This window comes from Vombatus ursinus, unplaced genomic scaffold, assembly GCF_900497805.2.
Source record: "Vombatus ursinus unplaced genomic scaffold, bare-nosed wombat genome assembly UNPS02014812.1, whole genome shotgun sequence".
In the NCBI taxonomy this organism is placed as follows: Eukaryota; Metazoa; Chordata; class Mammalia; order Diprotodontia; family Vombatidae; genus Vombatus; species Vombatus ursinus.
Window position 1 is genome coordinate 98,961,008 of NW_020954590.1, and position 21,215 is coordinate 98,982,222.

Sequence of the window (21,215 nt, forward strand, 5' to 3'; positions counted from 1 at the left end):
ATTCTTACAAATTTTACTTAGTTCTCTATATATTTTAGAAATAAGGCCCTTATCAGAGACACTGGTTGTAAAAATTCTTTCCTAGTTTTCTGTTATCCTCCTGTTCCTGGTTGCTTTGGCTTTGTTTATGAAAAACTTTTCAATTTAATTTAGTCAGAATTGCCCATTTTGTATTTCATAATGTTCTCTATCTCTTGTTTGGTCATAAATACTTCTGTTCTCTATATATCTGACAGGTAAACTATTTCTTGCTCCCCCAGTTTGCTTATAGTATGAACTTTTATATCTAAATCATGAACCAATTTTGACTTTATTTTGGTATAGGGTGTAAGGTTTTGGTCTATGACTAGTTTCTGCCATACTCTTTTCCAGTTTCCCCAGCAGTTTTTGTCAAATAGTGAGTTCTTATCCCAGAATTGGGGGTCTTTGGGTTTATCAAACAGTAGATTACTATAGTCATTGACTACTTTGACTTGCATACCTAAGCTATTCCACTGATCCACCACTCTATTTCTTAGCCAGTACCAAGCAATTTTGATGATTGCTGCTTTATAATACAATTTAATGTGTGGAATGGGTAGGCCACCTTCCCTAGCATTTCTTTTCGTTAGTTCCCTTGATATTCTGGACCTTTTGTTCTTCTAAATGAATCTTGCTATTTTTTTTTTAGCTCTATAAAATATTTTTGGTAGTTTGATTGGTATGGCACTGAATAGGTAAATTAGCTTAGGTGGAATTGTCATTTTTATTATATTAGCTCAACCTACCCATGAGGAACTGATGTTTTTCCAGTTATTTAGATCTGACTTCATTCGTGTGAAAAGTGTTTTGTAATTGTGTTCATATAGTTCCTGGGCTTGTTTTGCCAGGTAGACTCCTAAATATTTTATAATGTCTAGAGTAACTTTAAATGGAATTTCTCTTTCTAGCTCTTGCCGTTGGGCTTTGTTGCAAATATGTAGAAATGCTGATGATTTATGTGGGTTTATTTTATAGCCTGCAACTTTCCTAAGGTTGTTTATTTCAAGTAGTTTTTTTACTTGATTCTCCAGGATTCTCTAAGTATATCATCATATCATCTGCAAAGAGTGATAGCTTTGTTTCTTCTTTGCCTATTCTAATACATTCAATTTCTTTTTCTTCTCTTGTTGCTAAAGCTAACATTTTTAGTACCATATTGAGCAACACTGGTGATAATGGACATCCTTGTTTCGCCCCCAATCTTATTGGACATGCTTCTAGCTTATCCCCATTATATAGAATGCTTACTGATGGTTTTAGGTAGATTCTATTTATCATTTTAAAGAAGACTCCATTCATACCTATGCTCTCTAGCGTTTTTAATAGGAATGGGTGTTGTGTTTTGTCAAAAGCTTTTTCAGCATCTATTGAGATAATCATATAGTTTCTGTTAGTTTTGTTGTTGATGCAGTCAGTTGTCTGATAGCTTTCCTAATATTGAACCAGCTCTGCATTCCTGATATAAATTCTACCTGGTTGTAGTGTGCTGTTCTCATGATAAGTTGCTGTAATCTATTTGCTAATATTTTATTTAAAATTTATGCATCTATATTCATTAGGGAAATTGGTCTATAATTTTCTTTCTCTGTTTCAACTCTTCCCAATGTAGGTATCAGCACCATATTTGTACCTTAAAAGAATTTGGTAAGACTCCTTTGCCTATTTTCTTAAACAGTCTATGTAGTGTTGGAATTAATTGTTCCTTAAATGTTTGATAGAATTCTCTTGTAAATCCATCTGGCCCTGGAAATTTTTACCTAGAGAGCTCATTGATGGCTTGTTCCATTTCTTTTTTCTGAGATTATTTAAGTATTTTATTTCATCTTCTATTAATTCATATTTTTGTAAATATTCATCCATTTCACTAAGATTGTCAAATTTATTAACATACAATTGGGCAAAATAGTTCCTGAGTATTATTTTAATTTCTTCTTCATTGTTGTAAATTCACCCTTTTCATTTTTGATACTAATAATTTGGTGTTCTTCTTTCTTTTTTTAAATTAAATTAACCAAAGGTTTATCTATTTTTTTTCATAAAACTAGGTCTTAGTTTTATTTATTTTTTATTATATAATATTATATATATTATTATTATTTATTAGTTCAATAGTTTTCTTAATTTCAATTTTATTAATCTCTTCTTTGATTTTCAGTATTTCTAATTTGGCATTTAATTGGGGATTTTTAATTTGTTCTTTTTCAAGGTTTTTTTAATTGCATGCCCAATTCATTGCTCTCCTCTTTCTCCATTTTATTCATGTAAGCATTTAGAAATATAAAACTTCCCCTAAGAACTGCTTTCTCTGAATCCCATAAGTTTTGCTATGTTGTCTTATTATTGTCATTCTTTCATATGAAGTTATTGATTGATTTTATGATTTGTTGTTTGACCCCTTTATTTTTTTAGGATTACATTTTTAGTTTCCAATTGATTTTAATCTATCTTTACATGGCCCTTTATTACACATAATTTTTATTTCATCATGATCTGAAAAGCATGCTTTTAATATTTCTGCCTTTCTACATGAGATTGTGAGGTTTTCATGCCCTAGTACATGGTCAATTTTTGTGTATGTGCCATGTACTGCTGAGAAAAAAAGTATATTCCTTTTTATCCCTATTCAGTTTTCTCCAGCTGTCTGTCATACCTAACTTTTCTAATGTTCTATTCACCTCTTTAACTTCTTTCTTGTTTATTTTGTGGTTAGATTTATCTAGTTCAGAGAGGGGGAGGTTGAGGTCCCCCACTAATATAGTTTTGTTGTCTGTTTCTTCCTGTAACTCCTTGAACTACTCCTCCAAGAATTTGGATGCTATATCACTTGGTGCATATATATTTAGTAATGATATTACTTCATTGCCTATGGTGCCTTTTAGTAGGATGTAGTTTCCTCTCTTATCTCTTCTAATAAGATATATTTTTGCTTTTGCTTTGTCTGAGATCAGGATTGCTACCCTTGCTTTTTTTTTACTTCAGCTGACATATAATATATTCTACTCCAGCCTTTTACCTTTATCCTGTGTGTATCCCTCTGTTTCAAATGAGTTTCTTGAAAACAACATTATTGTAGGATTGTGGTTTTTAATCCATTCTACTATCCATTTCCATTTTATGGGAGAGTTCATCCCATTCACATTCACAGTTATGATTACTATCTGTGTCTTTCTCTCCATCCTATTCTGCCCCCCCCATTTATACTTTTCTTTGTCCTTTCTCCCATTCCCTTCTCACTAGTGTTTTGCTTTTGACCACTGCCTCCATCAGTCCACTCTCCCTTTTATTAGCCCCCTCCCTTTTCTTCCTCTTTACACTTACTACTTTTTTTTTCCTTTTCTTTACTTTTTTTTTATTCAATCTCATGATTTATTGAAGAAAACTATTCCATACATGGAGAAAGAAGGGGACTGGCCCCTGGGACATGTAGGGGTACCTGAGGAGAGTAAAATGGAAGAAGCTCCTGGACTTAATCAGAGGTCATTTGTAGAATTCATGTTCTTGCTGATCCTTCATAATGACTGTTTTGTATGCCTTCTCAAAATCTTTGACCAGCACAATGTATCAATTATCATGAACAGCTAATATTCCACCCTCCTGACAGATAGAATTAATATCAACTCCAGAAATCCTATCTGGGCAGGCTACATAATCTTCCAGACCAACCTCCTCTGAGAGGTTCATCTTGCTGGTGATAGTAGAAAAATTAATCTTTTCTGTTGATGATTAGGCAGTAGAAACTCAATCTTACAGTAAAGCTGACCAGGCCTGAGTAAGGCAGGATCCAGTGTGTCTGCCAGATTTGTGGCCATGATCACCTTGACATTGACATTCTGGTCAAATCTATCCATATGATTCAAAAGCTCAAGCAGGATCCTCTGAACCTCATGGTCATCCCCAGTTTGGGCATCAAATAGCTTGATAACAATGGCATCAATCTCATCAATGAAAATGATGGCAGGTGCATTCTCTTTGGCCAAGTGGAAAACATCCCGAATTATTCGAGTTCCCTCACCTAGGTACTTCTGCACAAATTCTGAACCCACAACAGCTGCACAACCCTGATAAATGCAGCTGTTGTGTGATAGGCCACAGCTTTTGCCAACATAGGCTTTTCACAGCCGGGGTCTGTACATAAGGACCCCTCATGGTGAGTCAATTCCAACCTGTTTATAGAGCTCAAAGTGGGTCAATGGGAGTTCCACAGCCTACCTCACCTACTGCTTCTGAATATCCATGCCACCAATATCAGCATACATGACATGAGTCAGCAACATGATGCAGATATTAGCTTCTGGGGGCAGAACATCCACCAGAGTATTGCCATGTTTGTGGAGGACCAAGGAAGCACTGGGGTGATACTTTCTGGGTTTTCAGAGGTCAGTAAGAGAGGGTGAGATCAGCTTACTTCTTACTCTGCCATCTTGGTTCCCAGAAGTGGAACTCCAAGACAGTTTCTGAGGTCTTATAATGAAAACTGTTGTCCTCCTCCGGAGAAAGAACTGATGGTCTGAATACATATCGAAGCATATTTTTTAACTTTCTTTTTTTTCTTTCTTTCTTTGTTTTTTTTTTTGTTCTTTGTTTTCTTTCACAGTGTGGCTAATATGGAAATGTGTTTTCTGTGACAGCACATGTTGCCTTTTAAGGAGGGCAGAGGAGAGGAAGCGAGGGAGAGAATTTGGAACTCAAAGTGAAAAAAAAAGAATGTTAAAATTGTTTTTATATGTAATTGGAAAAATATATAATTTTTAAAAAAAATTATCAAGACATCAAAAATAATAGAACCAAGGAATAATGTAAGGTATTCAGCTATAGTACAGTTTCACAGAGCAGCAGTGGAGTAATACAGTAAAGAAGAGACTGAATTGGGGGAATTGTTGGGGATAAGGTCAGAAAGATAGTTTAGATACAATTTCTATGAAGCCCTTAATGCAAGGTTATAGACCTCAACTTGTGTACTGTACCCAGTGGAAAATCACTGAAGTTGTTAGAGCAGATATAATTATGGCCAGATTATTGAGGACTGAGGATTGAAGAAGCAGTATAGGATACTGGCTAGAGAGACAGCCTAGTCACACATAAGAAATAAACTGGCTGTGTTACAGTGACCAAGTTACCCAACTTCTCAGTGTTGTAGGCAACTAAGGCTATAAATTACAGTGCAGTTGTCAACTGTATTGGTTACAGGAGATTCTTTACTAGTTTTCTTTATTGTTATCCTGGATCTGTCATTCTATCCCCCCAAATAAAAAAATAAAAAAGAGTGAGTGGGTGGTAAAGCTGCTGGTATAGACTTCATTTTAGGGAAGTTTTATTCAAATAATGTTTCAGGATCAGTAATCTGGTTATTATGGAAGTGTTTGTGTAGAATAGTTGGGAGGAGCTATGGCACTGAACATTTAGGAAGGACATCTGGGAAGCTATTAGATTAAGTGTGGTATGAGTTTATAAAGGAATAAACTGGATGGTAAAAGTGGAAGTGGAAAAGAAGGAAAAGACAGATATAAGAGAAATTTCAAAGGAAGAATTCATATAACTTGGAGAATTCGTAGAACTTACATCTGAGACTGATGAAAACAGAGAAATCAAAGGTAGATACAATATTTTGAGCCTAAATGCCTGGTAGACTTATAAGACTGTTGGGTCAAGCAAGGAGGTTAGGAAAAGAAGTTGGTTTAAGAAGTAAAATAAGAAAGCTGGTTTTATATATGTTGAATTTGAATTCTCTAATGATGAAGTATATCCAGAAGCTAAAGATATGGGAATAAAGTTCAGGAGAGAGTATGACAGGAAATGGCTTTGGGATGCATTTTTTGTAAGGGTTATAATTAAAGAATTAAAGTAATGAGGATTGATGGGAACAAAGCAATAATCATCAAAACTACTGAGTACTGGTTAAAAAATTTGAAAAGTTAATCAATGTAAATGGTTAGGTAAGCATCTGATAGGCATGATTTGAAAGCAACCAAACAATCACCTAATGCTCAATAAATCTAAAGTTCCAACTACCAAAGGACTCTGACAAAATATTGTTGGTAAGACTAGAAAGCAGTAGATGGAAATTAGGAATAGATGCAGGGGAGGGATTTTAAGCTAAACAATAGATGTAGGTGATTATGAAAGAAGAAATTTATAATTTTTATTATATAAAATTGAAAAGCTTTTTTCATAAACAAAATCAATGCAGCTAAAATAAGAAGAGAAACTGTTAAATGAGAGGAAATCTTCATAACAAGTATCTCTGATAAAGGTCTAATTAGACATTAGTAATTCCCCAATAGATAAGTAGTTTTAAAGGGTATTAACACAGTAGTTTTTCCACAGAAAAATTCAAGCTATCAACAATTAGGATGAAAGAATGCCAGAAATCACTAATAATAAGAGAAATAAAAATTAAAACAACTCTGAGACACATCAGATTAGCAAAGATGACAAAAGATTAAAATGGTAAGTGTTGGAGGGACTTTGGGAATATAGGCAAATTATGGGTGGAGATGTGAATTAGTCCAATTGTTTCAGAAAGTAGAAATCATATTTCAAGAAGTCACTAAACAATAAGTACCATTTGGCCAAGTAGTACAGTTACTAAACATTTAACCCAAGGAGATTAAAAACAATCAAACAAAGGAAACTAGCCATTCATTACTAGGCATTAAATATATTATGTATATGTGTGTGTGTATATATGCATATACACTGTAGCACATATAGAAATATATGTTATATATACATACTGTAGTGTATATAGATATATAGACATGTGTATATGTGTGTGGTAACCAAAAAAAATGGAAAAGAAAAACAGATGGCCATGATTGGAATATAGCAGAGCAAATTGTGCTATATTTGTGCCATAAGAAATGACAAATAAGATGAATTCAGAAAAACTTGGGAAGATTTGTGTGAATGATAGAGATTAAAATAAACAGAACTCAGAGAAAAGTTTAAATGATGACCACAGAAATATAAAGGAAAAATATCATTGAAATGATGATCAATGAAGTGACCAACTATTGTTTCAGAAGACAGAGTGAAGCAATAGTTTTAAATGTGAAATGAGGCATATATTAATACATGATCAGATGTAACTGATGTGTTGATTTCTTTTACTTGGCTATTTCTCACAAGAGTTGGTTGTTCCAAGGGGTGGTGAAGACTAAGAAAGGGAAATGATATTATTTTTAAAAGAACGTTAATAAAAATCTCTTTAAAAAAAGAATAGATATTAGAAAGGAAAAAAGCTAAAGCCATAGAACAAAGAAGATTGAAATTTAGTGTAATTACATTTGTGGTGGAAGCATCAAAAAAGATAGATAAAGACAAGTTGAAGATGTAGGAAGAATTACTAGTTTGGTGTAATACCATGAAAAACATATCAGAGGAAATTTCAAAAAAGGGGTGGATGAGCCCACAGTGATTATGTATGTGTGTGTGTGCACATATATGTGTGTGGTGTGGAAAAACACAGACAGAAGGACCGAGAGAGAAAGTGGTTTAAAAAAAATGAAAAGTCATGCATGCTTCCCACCCCTGTTCCCTTTAGGTATGGGATCATAATATGATCAAATCAACTCTTCTATTTTTCCTGATAAGGTTGTTTGATCTTCTCCCCTATTGCCACCACTGCCAGTAATTTTCTGGATCAAAGTATTTTTTCCTAGCCACCATTTCTCTGAGCACCTTGTTTTGTCCATTAGAATATGCATTCCTTGATGGCCGGGTCTCTCCTTTACTTTTGTATTTTTATCCCAAACAGTGCTTGACATTTATGCGTTCATTTATTCATTCAAAACTAAACAAAGGTTATTGGATCTGGCAGTTAGAAGAACCTCAGCAGCTTTTAAGAGTTCAGTTTTAGTAGAATGATCAAAATGCATATCAGATTATAATGAGCTAAGGAGTGGGCGAATAACACAAAGTAGAAGCAGGAGGCATAGACTTCTAATTGAAGAAATCTGGCAGTTCAGGTAAGCATAATCATAGGCTGGTAGCTAGAGGAGACACTGGGCTCATGCAAATTATTAGTATTGTTTCTTCAGAAATTAGGGATACTTGTACATTTTTGGAGGAAGAAAGGAACTAGGGGGAAAAATTATTGAAGATGGTAGAGGTGTAATAATCAATGGAGTATAACCCTAAAAAATTCAGGAGCAAATGGGCCAAAATGTAAAGTTGGAGGGATTGGCCTTGAAAACAAGGACTCCTCTGCCTCCAATACCAGAAGGAAGAGAAAGGGAATGGGTGAACATAGATATTTTAATGTGGAGAGGAGGGTGGTCTCCCTATAGGATGCTGAACTCAGTAAAGTATGAATTAAAGTTATCTCAAAAATCAAGATGGGAAAGTGTTTGAAACTAAAGGAAAATAGAAAAGGGCCATAACTTCTGTTGGTAGTACAATCTATCCAGGAGAATAACAATTTGTTCCTATAGGATGGTGAAGCCTTTTATTTGTTAATTTATTTATTTACTTACTTATTTAGATGGATTTAAATTGAACTATAGTGAAATGTCATCTAACAGTAGGTATGACTCTTAACACTTTACCCTAATAGCATTTGTATTTACATGCTGTATACTACTTACAACCATGCTTAGCATGGAACATTATAAAATATAGCAAGTTCACACATAATACTCACGTATACATACTTTAGTATTTCTTGCTAATATTTAGAATCTCTGTTTCTACAGTACACCACTCAAGAATACTTTTAATAGCACGCTGATTTCAAATAGTGATGATGTTTAAACTTTATTTTCTGAGGTTTATTTGCAGTGCTGTGCACTGCTAGAAACAATGATTTTGCTGAGAAAAAATTGCCAGAAAAAAGTTAAAAATACATTTTCATAAAAAAGAGAACATATTATTGATAAATACATCTAAGTTTGTAGATTGGTTATTTCTCAGAGGTTATTTGGGGTCATAATTGTAAATCTCATTACCTTGCTTGAAGGAGGTCTCTTTTCATTATTACGGTGCTGAGGTCCATATCCCTGAAGCTAATTGCAAGGTATAGCTGCAGAGTTCTAATTGTTTGCCATCAAAATAGCTGTGTAAGCTTGATTAACAGTGTTCAGCAACATTCATAATAGTCTAAACCTGGTCCTGCATAAAATAGAAACTGGGAAAAATCAATAAGATTTAATAAGATCAGGAACAATCACTTACAATAGTACATCAATCACACAAAGTAATAGGTGCAGGATTTGATAGGGTCCTGAACTGCCTGAGAGATTCATAACCAGTACTCGTTAATGATTTGTTCATTTGCATTTTATCAATCCAGCTACAGCTGACAAGCAGAAGGAGCAGTAAGGAAATATGTTGACTTAAACTCATCAGCTTTGCAATTAAAAAAATAACAGATAATAGTAAATGTCTTGTCATATGGAAATCAGGTGTTGCAAAGATGTAGGCAATCGCCTGCTCTTTGCCATAAGCCTCTGTTAGATTTACAGAATACAGTGGCTAATGGTGTCCCTGTGGTCACCAGAAAGCTTCATCAGGTTAGAGAGAATGTACAAGAGAATATAAATTTTGCACCCCTATATACCATGATTGCATAATAATATTTAATATGTAATGTGCAGATTCCCTTGTCTTTATCCTTTTGAAATAAATGAAACCCTTGGCAATGCCTTAGGCAAAACTCCTATCAAATGCTACAACAATCATAATGAGGTGGCTTTCTGGTGATTATTGCTTATCATTATATCCTCTTTCTGCTAATTTTATGACTTTATAAAGTAATTATGCTGTATTTACTATCTACATTTAAAAGAAATAAACCTTTTGGAGAGGTAAAGAAATGGATCAAATAAAATTGCATAAACAAATTTCTGGTTCTGAATAAATGCTATTCAGGAATATGAAATAACAGAATTGATTACCCTATAAACATGGAAGGCATAATGAAAAGCTTCAGCTATGTCTAGGAGAAGTCAGATGAATCCTGCTTAAGGAAATTCACACAGGTATCATAGGTTTTCTATAAAGAGAATGATATGAATGGTGAGTAAAATGTCAGAAGCTGGTGGTGGTTCCATCTAAAATGTGGATTAATTAACCTCTGTCCCAAACTACCATAAACAACATACTCCCTCAGAGAAAAAAACAGACTTCAGCCACTGTGGAGCTTTTTTAAATAGGTGACTCCTACAAGAAACAATTCATTTGATTTAAAACAAGGAATAGATAAAAGCCCATTATGGAAAACTTGATGACTTTCGTTTAAAATAATATGTTGGTAATAATTAAAGTTCACAATTATTAATGTATATATATGTAAATGCACATAGCAATGCATATATACACATACACATGCACATATGCATATGCAGATGTTTATATTCACACTGTACATGTTTACATGTAATGAATATATGTGTAATATCATGCATGTATACATAATGTATGATACATGCCTACTGTATCTACTGTCTCCATGCATTTTTCCATGTATTTGCATTGGTGATCCCCTTTGTCTGGAATGCATTCCCTTACCACCTCCACTTCTTGGAATCCCTGCTTTTCTTTGAGACTCAGTTCAAGGGTTATTTTCTGGGTGAGGCTCTTCCTGGTCTCCCCTGGTACTTTCCTCTTTTCAAGTTACCTGGTACCTGTTTTATATGTGTTCTGCATATATCCATTTATGTGCATTTGATCTTCCCCATTATAATTGGAATATAAACTTTTAAAAGACAAGGACTCTTTCATTTGAATGACTTTATATCCCCAGAGTCTAGGACAGTGCCAGCACATAGTGGGCACTTAATAAATGCTCACTTGCTTGACTGATTGATTGAAATTCCTTTCTAGCCTTCTTTCACCTCACTCCCCTAGAATCTATTCTACATTCCAAACAAAAGAGGGCTTTTAGTAATTCCATGACCCGGATATTCCATCTCTCGCCACTTTCCCACAAGCTATCATTTGTTTGTTTTTGTATCTCCAGCTTAAGAAATGCTTGTTTCTTGTAGGAGTCACCTACTTATTGTTATTGCTTTATTATTATTAATATTGTTATTATCAGTTTTAAAGATGAGGGAATAAGGGGTCACTTAGGATGGGAGATTTCTTGGGCTTGTTTGCCTAGTAAGTGTCAATGCTGCAACTTGAGTCGAGGACTGATGACTCCAAGTTCAGGTTATGTGCCACTACACCATGCATCCTCTCTGAAACTGCATTGCTTTTGTTATATTCCTAGCACATGGGGCACACTGAAGAAACAGAGTTGATGTCTAGTGTAACTTTATTGATTTACTGAGTGAAATGAAATGCTCTGAAGACAGAAGGGGAGGGTAAAGGAAAGAAGAATACATCACACACATACCTTTCATACATACCTCTTCCCTCCTTCAGGCTCTTTTCTCTCTTTGAGTGTTTAGTTTCTGTGAATGGTTTGGGCATTTAGATGAGTTTTGCTTAGGTAACAATTATTATTTGGTAAAAAGACCAAATAACCCATGAAGGACTCAGTTCAATGATTTTCACAAACCACAAGGCAAACAAACAGCACATAGCTGAGTTATTTTCTTTTGGAAAAGTGGAAAAGTGGTTCTACCATGGACAGGAAACAAAGGAAATCTATGCTATATAGGGTTAATCACTGTAAGGCTTTCTCTGTAACAGATTACCCGGATTATAGAAATAACTTTATATCCAGCACTGACCTTTTTGATGACATTTGTTTGAAAGGGCTTTTAATTGTTTGGTAGAAATAATTGTGGATTTTCTTACACAAAGGGGTGTGTGTGTGTGTGTATGTGTGTGTGTGTGTGTGTGTGTGTGTACACTAAAGGCTGTTCTGTCTAGAAGTTAGTGGTGTAGGACAGGCAAAACTTCTCTGTATAGTCTAAGACAGCTTTTCAGGGACAAAGAAGTTCAAGGAAAAGGGGATTACATTTATTGCTTTCTTTTGTTTTATTCCTTTAGTTAATAAGCCTGTTCTTCTGTTCAGTTGTTCCATAAGCCTCATTGCTTGCAAGAGTAGTATTGAGGTATAGAGCAAGAAACAGAAGAGTGAGCCTTAGAGAGACAAGAGCCAAATTCTGACACTCATGAAGGGCTGAACTCCATGTAGGGATTGAAGGAATAATGTGTTAGCAGAAAAGGAACACAAAGACTGAATTGGGGCCATGTGAGCTCAGCTCTGAGGTCCTGAATGATGTGTTATGTCCATATTTATTTTAAAACCCATTTAAAATATTCATCATTTTTAAATCACCAAGATTTCCCAGAGTTATCATTCACCCTCTATCTCATGGGAAATCATCCCTTGTAAGAAAACACAAATTTATTTTTTTATTTAGTTTTTTTAATGGTAACCCTAATACTGACAAAGGTCTCATGAGTTACAAATATCATCTTTCAATGCAGGAATGTAAACAGTTCATCCTTAATAAGTCTCTTATGATTTTGTCTTTCCTGTTTACCTCTTTATGTTCCACTCGAGTCTTGTATTTGAAAATCAAATTTTCTATTCAACTCTGGTCTTTTCATCAAGAATGCTTGAAAGTCCTGTATTACACTGAATGACCATTTTTTCTCCTGCAGGGTTATACTCAGTTTTGCTGGGTAGGTGATTCTTGGTTGTAATCCTATCTCCTTTGCCCTCTGGAATATTATATTCCATGCCCTGCGGTCCCTTAATGTAGAAGCAGCTAAATCCTGTGTTATCCTGATTGAGTTTCCATAATACTTGAATTGTTTCTTTCTGGCTGCTTGTAATATTTTCTCCTTGACCTGGGAACTCTGGAATTTGGCTACAATATTCCTAGGAGTTTTCCTTTGGGGATCTCTTTCAGGAGGAGATTGGTTGATTCTTTCAATTTCTATTTTGCCCTCTGGTTCTAAAATATCAGGACAGTTTTCCTTGATCATTTCTTGAAAGATGATGTCTAGGCACTTTTTTTGATCATGGCTTTCAGATAGTCCAATAATTTTTAAATTCTCTCTCCTGGATCTATTTTCCAGGTCAGTTGTTTTTCCAATGGGATATTTCACATTGTTTTCTAATTTTTCATTCTTTTGGATTTGTTTTACAGTGTCTTGATTTCTCATAAAGTCGCTAGCTTCCAATTGCTCTATTCTAATTTTTAAGGAAGTATTTTCTTCAGTAAGCTTTTGGACTTCCTTTTCCATTTGGCCAATTTTGGTTTTTAGGGCATTCTTCTCCTCATTGGTTTTTTGGATCTCTTTTGCCATTTGGGTTAGGCTATTTTTTAAGGTGTTATTTTCTTCAGTATTTTTTTGGGTCTCTTTTAGCAAGCTGTTGACTTGTTTTTCATGATTTTCTTGCATCACTCTCAGTTTTTCTTCTACTTCTCTTTCTTGCTTCTCAAAATCCCTTTTGAGCTCTTCCAAGGCCTGGGACTGATTCATATTTTTCTGGGAAGCTTTGGATGTAGGAGCTTTGGCTTTGTTGTCTTCTTCTGGTTGTATGTTTTGATCTTCTTTGCTACCAAAGTAAAATAATATAGTCTGACTCTTTTTTGTGCTGCTTAATCATGATCCTGGCCAATTACTTAAGTTTTAAACTCTTTGTTAAGGTAAAAGTCTGCTTCCAATGTGAAGAGTGTACTGTCCCAAGCTTCGGGGGTTTGTACAGCTGTTTTCAGAGATACTTCCAGGGACCTGTAAATTTTCGGTTCTTCCAAGGTGGTATGATAAGGGGCAAGGCGTTTTCTCTCCACCACAACAAGCTCACCAGTGCTCCTCCTCACCCCAGGACCGCCCCTCAGAACTGTGACCCAGATCAAAACATGAGCAAAGCAAGAGATTCTTGCTTCAGCACTGGCTGCTTATTTCAATTTGCACTGATTCAGACAAATCTTCCCATTCTACTCTGTATTCACCATATTTAAAATTTCTTACATAACAGTAATAGACCATTATATTTATGTACCGCAGTTTATTTTTATTCCCTGGTCAAAAAGCACATATTTTGTTTCCATTTTCCTTTCTACCACAAAAGTCATGCTGCCAATAGTATTTTGTAATTTATAAGGTTTTTCTGTGTGCCATTTACTTCCTTGGTGTATTTGAATACCAGTAGGTTGTGTGGATTGTGTGGACTGATATTTTAGTCACATTCTTCACATAATTCCATATTGATTTTAAGAATAGTTGGACTAATTCATTCAGGGCAGCTAGATGATACAATGGATAGAGTGTCAGGCCTGGGATCAGGAAGACTTATCTTCTGAGTTCAAATGTGCCCTCAGACACTTAGTGGTTGTGTGACCTTGGGCAAGTCACTTAACCCTGTTTGCCTCAGTTTCCTCATCTGTAAAATGATCTGGAGAAGAAAATGGCAAACCACTCCAGTAACCTTGCCAAGACAGCTTCAAATGGGCTCAGAAAGAGTTGGAAATGACTGAAATGACTTAATAATTACAACAACAAAAACAATTCATAACCCCACCAAAAGTACTTTAGTATATCTATATTTTCACAACTCCTTGAACAAATTCTATTTTCAGTTGTCCTACATACTGGATGTTTAATTTGTATTTCATTATTGTTTTGACTTGGATTTCTCTTATTAGTGATTTGGTATATTATTTCACATATTTGAAGAATATATGAGAATATATACTTTCATATATTTGGAGTAATCATATTAATAGTTGCAGTTCTTTGGAGAACTATTTGCTCATGTCTTTTTACTATTTACTATTATGGAATGACTTTTGATCCTATATATTTTGTTATTTGCCAATATTTCTTGGATATCAGACTCTCAGAGATTTTTTGGTACAAAGATTTTCCCCAACTGATTGCTTTCCTATTAATTTTGTCTGAGCAAAAACTTTTCAATTTCATAACATCATGAAATACCTACTTTATATTTTGTGAGCATTTCTTTCTTTGGTTACATCTATTTACTATAAATGATGACTATTACTTCCTTTTTTCCTTCTTCTTTTGTATGTAAAGTTGAAGTAAGTATAATAATAGCATCAACCTCCCAGAGTTGTTGTAAGCATCAAATGAGATAATAATTGTAACATGCTTAGCACAGTGCCTGGCACATAGTAAGCATTATATAAATGTTAGCTGTGGGGCAGCTAGGTGATGCAGTGGATAGAGCACTGGCCCCCGAGTCAGGAGAACCTGAGTTCAAATCCAGCCTGAGACACATAACACTTAACTAGCTGTGTGACTCTGGGCAAGTCACTTAACCCAATTGCCTCACCAAAAATAATAATAATAATAATAAATAAATGAATAAATAATTTTTAGTTATTATTTTTAGTAGTAGTATATTTAAAGTGCTTTGAAAACCTCAAAGTGCTATATAAATGTTAGCTATCATTTTTATTATTTCTGCTCTTATTACAGTGCTCTAACATATTTGAAGAAAAGTTCTGTGGAATAAAGAACTCTCTGGTTAAAGATAGTGAAGTTAAGGGGCAGCTAGGTTGCACAGTGGATAGAGTACCGGCCCTGAAGTCAGGAAGGACCTGAGTTCAAATCCGGCCTCAGACTAAACACTTGACACGTACTAGCTGTGTGACCTTGGGCAAGTCACTTAACCCCGATTGCCTCACCAAAAAAAAAGGGAAGTTGTTCATTCAATTCACACATTTTCACATTTTCTACCCCTCCAAAACTTTGATTAAGTCTGATGGGATTTCAGTAGGGGATTACAAAGTCAACAGCAGACTCAAACTCAAGCTGAACCTACCCATCCTCTACTCAGACGTAGGAAACTATGAGACTACCATTTCTAACCCTGCCCAAAAATAGCCACACTTAGAATGGATTGCAGACTCCCTGGGAATAGTTCTGCCATCATTTGGAAAAATTTCCGCTGCTATCTCTATTTGAATGCCTCTACTCCATAGATATTACTTAGAATTTTGACCCTCATGGGATCTCATGAAGTAACTCTTCTCCATCATATCATCTCTAGTATAGTAAGCCATGTTAAATTTCTAAATAATTGCTCTGCAGTGGACATATTGTCTTACATAGGTACACATGAACAAACCAGGAAATTAGTGGTTAATCTCATGTTACTCAGTTCAGTTTTATATAAATTCACTCATACGACAAGGTTTTTTATTATTATTATTTTGTTTTGTTTCTATTTAGTTATTTCTTGTTCCTCATTACTATTCCCAAGTTTGATTCAAGAACAGACAGATTCATACACATATATAAATACATATACATATGCATATAAAAGCATCTTTCACTCAATAATTTTGATCATTGGATTCAGATACTCCCATGTTATCATCATCATCATCATCACCATTGCCAATATTTATATGGTGCTTCAAGATTTACAAAACTCTTTACATATGTTCTCACTGATTCCTAACAACTCTGTGAGTAGTGCTATTATGCTCCTCATTTTTCAGATGAATAAAATGAAGTTTCAAGGCATTAAGTGATTTGATAGCTTTGTAAATGTTTTAGATAGAATTTGAACTCAGATCTAATCCTGGCCCCAAATCCTGAGTTCTATGCTACTTAGCAGCCTCCTAGAAGAGGAGGTGGCTCAGATTCTGTCCAGCCCATGTAGCCATCCACCCCAAATGTTTTTGCATCTTCCTTGCCACTGAACAGCTTCTCTTTACCTGCAACAACATTCTTCAGACAAGACCTCCAGAGATCATCCCCATCTTTCCTGGGAGTGTTAATTTACTCAGTTTCAGAACATTGACTACCCATATTGATAGCATTACTGAGTGTCCTGCTGCAGACCATGTAATGCTCTCCTACACATATACACACTTTCTTTTTTTTCCACTTTTTGCCCTACGAAGGTAATCAAATACATATTATTACTGCTTCAGAAAAATGGTGTGACAATCACTTTTCACTTACCTGTGAGTCCCTAGGACAAAACTCCCATCCCTGACCATTACTTCCCTATATAATTTGTCTCCCTCTGTTAAAATGCTGGCACCTTGGAGGAAGAGACTTTTGGGGTTTTGTATTTATATCCCCAGTAGGCACTGAATAACTGGTTTTTTATTCATTCATTCATACCATCCATCCATCTGTTCAATGATATAGCTTTTGCTTGCCTTTTCATAATATCTACCACAGCCAGATTCTTTTATTGTTATCTTTACACCAAACCTGAGAGAACTTAGCACCACCCAGAACACAAAAATGCCCCAGAACACACAGCATATACAGAATACCAGTGTACATTTGGAGAAATGTCCACTGTTCCACTGTGGCACAATATATCCTGCCTCTTTGTAGTACTCTAAAGCTCCACTCTGGTCATATTATGAGGTTTATTTCAAATGCCTGATATAAGAGCCTTGCTTCTCCCTGCTTTTATGTTTCAGCTACAAATCCCAAAGTAGGAGAAAGGTCAGCATATTACTAAATTGCTGCTTTATACCATCCCTGCACCCCATCTCAATTCAGCCCCTCTACTTTCATTATTCTATTTATAGAAACATCTTTTTGCAGGGGTCCCAAGATATCCCCTTTATTTCATACTGAAGCCCCTTTATTTTCCAGCTGCTTTTGTCTATGACTTTGTCTATGGAGTTTCCATGAATAAAATTTGCTTTCACACAAATACAAAATACCAGAGCTTACAAAATACCAAAGTTTATGTTCAGAACCTACAATTCCATGGTTGTCATAAATCTTTCACTAACAAGAATATCAATTTTTACCTCCTGAGATAGTTTCTATCTATGTTGTCTTGGGTTCCTCATTGTGATAATTCATTTGTATTGTTTAAACTTCCTTAGGAAGTAGTAATAGTCTGAGCCAGTGTCTGTTCCTTTATTTATTTCCATTCTTTAGGATCTACAACCTATTTAAATAGGTTAAATTGTGTTTACCTGCTTGATTATTCAATGTGTTCTTATTTTAGTTTTTTTTTTTCTACTTTGGAATTTTTTTATCTTTATTCTAACAATATGACTGGTAATACAGAGACAACCTATTCAGAAATGACTCACCTATAACCAACCAATCATTTCTTAACTGTCAAAATATAATCAATTTTACTTTTTATGATTATTTTGCATATCATATGCAGTGATATCTGACTCATTTCATAATATATAGAAATGATAATTTTTGTGACTTCCTGAAACCATTTTTCCAAAGATATTCTTCTTCATTTTACTTATGCTGCCTTTTCATTGAAGTCATCCACTACCATTTCATTCCCTATAACAGATAATAGTACATAACCTACAGTTATCTTCCTGGTGATGTTTTTTATTGCTTATTTTGAATACTTTAAGCTGGAGGTGACCAAGAACTTTATCAAATAAGGTTTTTGTCTTGCCTTTAGACAAGAGAAACCAATTGCATAAATTCTAATTGAAAACCTGTGAATTGGTCTTCTATTTAGCTAAAATGTTCTTACATCTTCTGATGTCATTTATAATGAGAATATCAAGATAGTTATGATTAATTTACTTGAGTAACATCTTCCACTGTTCTGTGACTGAGGATCTGACATATAGAGTGACAACATGTATTTAATGTATAACTAGACAGCTGATAAGAATTGTGTGATTCCACTCAGTCGGGTATATAAATGTATGTTACTCTATAGGAAAGTAAGAAGGGAAAGGGGAAAAAAAAGTGTGTGGTGAGAGAAGGGAAGTCAGACTGAGTGAGGTGGTGATAAGAAAGCAAAACACTAGTGAGGAAGGACAGGAAAATAGAATGGAGGGAAATACATAATAAGGAATCATAACTGTAAATGTGAATGGAATGGGCAGAATATATTATGTTTCAGCCAAAATGAAAAAAAAAAAAAGACAGGGGTAGCAATCCTGATCTCAGACAAAACAAAAGTAAAAATAGATCTAATTAAAGGAGATAAGGAAGGAAACAACATTTTGCTAAAAGATGCCATAGACAATGAAGTGTAACCAATACTAAATATGCATCAATGATATAGCATTCAAATTCTTAGAGAACTTAAGTGAGTTACAGGCAGAAATAGACAACAAAACTATACTAGTGGGGGACTGCAACCACCCGTTTCTGAATTTGATGAATCTAATCATAAAATAAACAAGAAAGAAGTTAAAGAGGTGAATAGAATTTTAGAAAAGTTAGGTATGATAGACCTTTGTAGAAAAATGAATGGAGATAGAAAGGAATATACCTTTTTCTCAGCAGTATGTGGCACATACACAAAAGTTGACCATGTACTAGGGAATAAAAACCTCACAATCCAGTGCAGAAAGTGGGAAATATTAAATGCACACTTTTCAGATCATGGTGCAATGAAAATTATATATAATAAAGGACCACGGAGAGATAGACTAAAAACTAATTGTAAACTAAATTATGTAATCCTAAAAAATAAATGAGTCAAACAACAAATCTTAGAAACAATCAATAATTTCATCAAAGAGAATGACAATAATGAGACAACATACCAAAACTTATGGGATGCAGCAGAAGCAGAGCTTAGAGGAAGTTTTATATTTATAAATACTTACATGAATAAAATAGAGAAAGAAGAGATCAATGAATTGGGCAAGCAACTAAAAAAAACTAGAAAAAGAACAAATGAAAAATCCCCAATTAAATACCAAATTAGAAATATTGAAAACCAAAGGAGAGATTAATAAAATAGAAATTAAGAAAACTATTCAGCTAATAAATAACACTAAAAGATGGTTTTATGAAAAAAATAATAAAATAGATAAACCTTTGGTTAATTTGATTAAAAAGAAAGAAGAAAACCAAATTACCAGAATTAAAAATAAAAAGGGTGAATTCACCACCAATGAAGAGGAAACTAAAACAATAATTAGAAACTATTTTGCCCAACTATACACTAACAAATTTTACAATTTTAGTGAAATGGACGAATATTTACAAAAATATATGTTACACAGATTAACAGAAGAGGAAATAAAATATGTAAATAACCTCATTTCAGAAACAGAAATTGAATAAGCCATCAATGAACTCCCTAGGAATAAATCTCCAGGGCCAGATGAATTTACAAATGAATTCTATCAAACATTTACAATTGATCCCAATACTATATAGACTATATGGGAAAATAGGCGAAGAAGGGGTCCTGCCGAATATGGTGCTGATACCTAACTGGGAAGAGTCAAAACAGAAAGAAAATTATACACAAATTCCCTAATGAATATTGATGCAAAAGTTTTGTCTCCATTTTTCCTATCTTTATGCCTTTAATTTACCTTTTTTATTTTACTATTATTGCCAGCATTTCCATGTCAGAGAATTGTGGAGAAAGAGGGCATCCTTGTTTTATATCTATTATAAAAGTTTCTAGTGCTAGCTTTTTCTTTAGATACTTTTTATCCCATTTTTTCTTTTTAAAATTTTTTTTTAGTTTTCAACATTCACTTCCTCAAAATTTTGAGTTCCAAATTTTCTCCCTATCTCACCCCTCCCCCTACCCCAAGATGGCATGCTGAATACTCCTTCCCCTCATCTGCCCTCCTTTCTATCTCCCCCCCCCTTCTCTTATCCCCTTCCCCTTCTGTTTTCCTATAGGGCAGGATAGATTTCTATACCCCATTTCCTGTATTTCTTATTTCCCAGTTGCATGTGAAAACAAATTTTTTTTCACATGTGTTTTTAAAACTTTGGGTTCCAAATTTTCTCTCTTTCTCCCTCCCCACCCACCCTCACTGAAAAGGTGAGCAACTCTATACAGGTTATACATGTGTAACTACATGTGCAAAACTCTTCTATAGTAGTCATATTGTGAAAAACTAGATATATTTCCCTTAATCCTATCCTGCCCCCTATTTATTCTATTCTCTCTTTTGACCCTGTACCTCCTCAGAGTTGTTTACTTTTGATTACCCCCTCCCCCATTCTTCCCTCCCCCCATCATCTCCCTGCTCTGTTGTCCCCTTCCCCTCCTATTTTCCTGTAGGGTAAGCTAGATTTCCATACCCAATTAAGAGTGTATGTTATTCCCTCCTCAAGCCAAATCCTATAAGAATAAGATTCACTCATTCCCTCTCACCTTCCCCCACTTCCCCTCCAGTATAAAGCCTTTTCTTGTCTGTTTTATGTGAGGTAATTTACCCCATTCTGCCTCTCCCTTTCTCCTTCTCCCAGTATAATCCTCTCTCACCCCTTAATTTATTCTCCAGATATCATCCCTTTACCTTCAACTCATCCTGTGCCCTCTATCTATCTATCTATCTATCTATCTATCTATCTATCTATCTATCTAT

General features: G+C 34.7%; 1 pseudogene; it reads right to left on the reverse strand.

The window, feature by feature from the left end:
* Positions 1–3,498: 3,498 nt before the first annotated feature.
* LOC114054031 lies at positions 3,499–16,904 on the reverse strand (annotated as a pseudogene).
* Positions 16,905–21,215: the final 4,311 nt, after the last annotated feature.